Here is a 2,568-nt window from a genome sequence, read left to right as displayed (position 1 = left end):
GGGGGGGGGGGGGGGAGTAGAGGTCTGGGAAAACCGGTCTGTAACCGTTTCTCGGCTGGAGCTGCGACGTCAGCTCCGCCTAGGGAATTTAGACCCCAAAACGTACACACCTCAACCCAGGGGCGGGGTGCGGCACCTGCTTCAAGGATAAACCGGCAGGATGCTGCTGATATACCCAGCAGCTCAAAGAAGGTTGCAGCCACAGGTCAGGGGGGCCGGCTAAACATGTCCGCCCCTCTAAGCAGGCCTACTACGAGAGAAAGGCGGCCATTAGGGTCGTTAATAGGATAGGGGACCTGCCGACAGAACAGCTGACGGAGGAAGAAATCAAGTCATTGGACTGGGCGAGGGGAGTGGTAGCCAGCTTGGGCAAACCGGCAGGCTCTGCTCCAAAGAGGCAACGATCTGCTGAACAGGCAGGGGATAGGGTCGCCAAAAGACAGAGAACAGGTGGCCATAAATACCCCTCCTTCAGGGACGTTGTTAAGGGAGGCGGTGAGGTACTGGCCATCATTGACAGAGGGGAGGAGGAGGGGACCATCCCGAAGGAGAAATGGAGGCAGGTGGAGGAGGCTATTGCCGAAATCTACCTCCAGGTCTTAGAGAAAAACCCTGGACCTCCTCCTCTCTGCCATGATTCCGGTTAGTATCAAGGTAGGGCAAAGCTCATCGCTTGCGAGGACCATAGGTCAGCCCAGCTCTACAGGTTGGCCGTTAGCAAGGTAGGTGAGGTTTGGCCGGGAGCCAAACTAGAGGAGGTCAGCAAGGAAGAGATTCCTAGCAGACCTAGGGCTCGGGTTTGGATTCCGGCTAAACCAGCCGAGCCTGAATAAATAGAGCGGATCTTTAGATCCTGCAATAAGGACCTGCCAACACACAATTGGAAGGTGGGGAAGATCGAAGAGCCGATAGGAAACAGAAGGCAGGTGTTGCTGATCCTCAACGCCGAATCGCTCGCCCCATTGGCGCAGCAGGATTGGGAAGTCAGATTCGGGTTTGTTGACGCAACCGTTCGAATCTACCGCAGCGACGAACCGGGCTTGGACCTTAATGAGGAGAGTGATAAGTCCGGCATGCGCAGCGGTGGTGAAGAAGGGTTGCCCAGCAGCCAATGCTCATCCGACTCAGAGAGGCTAACCGGTTTGGGGCCGCTGTTTTATGAAGAGGATCTCCTCGCCGATGACACCGAGGGTGAGGAGATCGAGGAGGCGGACGTAGATGTCACAATGGTGGAGGTAAAACGGACGGATTCTTATGAAGCTAATCCAGATCAACCTCCACCATTCTAAACTCGCGTCCGCGAATCTTGAGGTCCGCCTGGCTGCCGGTGGACTTGATATTGCCCTCATCCGGGAGCCGTGGATACTCGGCAACAAAATCTGCGGGCTTGGAGTGAAGGGCTTTGAGCTAATTGCCGCACAAAATGCAGGTAAGACTCGAGCTTGCATATTAGCAAGGAACAACTTAAACATCTTCCTGCTTCCACAGCTCAGTGACGGCGATTTGGTAGCGGCAAGCATAGAACTGGATAAAACCAGCTTCTGGGTAGCCTCTGCCTACATGGCCCATGACAAGGACGCACCACCAGAGGAGGTTCGGACGTTAGTCAAGGAAGCAGCCTATAAGAAAAAACAACTGGTTGTCTCCTGCGACGCTAATGCTCACAATTCGATGTGGGGGAGTACGGACACGAACGCTAGAGGTGAGTCGTTACTAGACTTCATTCTAGGAAATAAACTTAGTGTCTTGAATTTAGGCTTAGAGCGTAAAGAGTAGAGGGGAAGTTTTGGACATAACCCTGACTGAATCAAGAGATGGAGAGTACTTAGTGAAAAGTCTTACTCTGACCATTGTTATATTCAATTCGAAATAGATCTTAAGACCCCCCAAGTTAGGGAGTTCAGAAATGTGCGTAATACCGACTGGAAGGTTTACAATAAAAAACTGAGGACTTTATTGCCAAAGATACCTCCCCGGGACCCCGCCACGCGGATGGAATTGGACGGGTTGGCTAATCAGGTCACTAAAGCCATGAATAGTTCTTTGTCAGCGGATGCCCGGTTGTTAGATACAGGGGGAAAAACAAACCACCTTGGTGGTCAAAACAATTATCCTCGTTACGTGAATCCAATAGGACAATGTTCAATAAGGCCAAAGCCACGAGAACAACAGAGGACTGGGAAGCCTATAAGTCTGATTTGAAAATATACAAAAAAGCAGTTAGAACTGCGAAACGTAAATCATGGCAGAGTTATTGCAAAGGAATTGAGGAAACCACGGAAGTGGCCAGATTAAGAAAAATTCTTGTAAAGTCGCCATGCAACCTTGGCTATCTCAAGGGTCAAGGGAACTCATGGACTACGACGAGCGTGGAATCTTAAGGTCTCCTCCTGGACACACATTTCCCTGGAAGTAAGCCGATGGAACTTAACGACCCCATAAATGACGGGGGGCTATCTGATCTAGGAAATCGACTGATTACTAAGGCGAAAATCGAATGGGCTATTACGACTTTTGGTCCTTACAAGTCACCGGGACTGGACGGCATACACCCGGTAGAACTGCAGC

The sequence above is a fragment of the Rhagoletis pomonella genome, unplaced genomic scaffold (assembly GCF_013731165.1).
Source record: "Rhagoletis pomonella isolate Grant_MI unplaced genomic scaffold, Rhpom_1.0 Rhpom_scaffold_04774, whole genome shotgun sequence".
Classification (NCBI taxonomy): Eukaryota; Metazoa; Arthropoda; class Insecta; order Diptera; family Tephritidae; genus Rhagoletis; species Rhagoletis pomonella.
Note: the sequence above shows the minus strand (reverse complement) of the source record.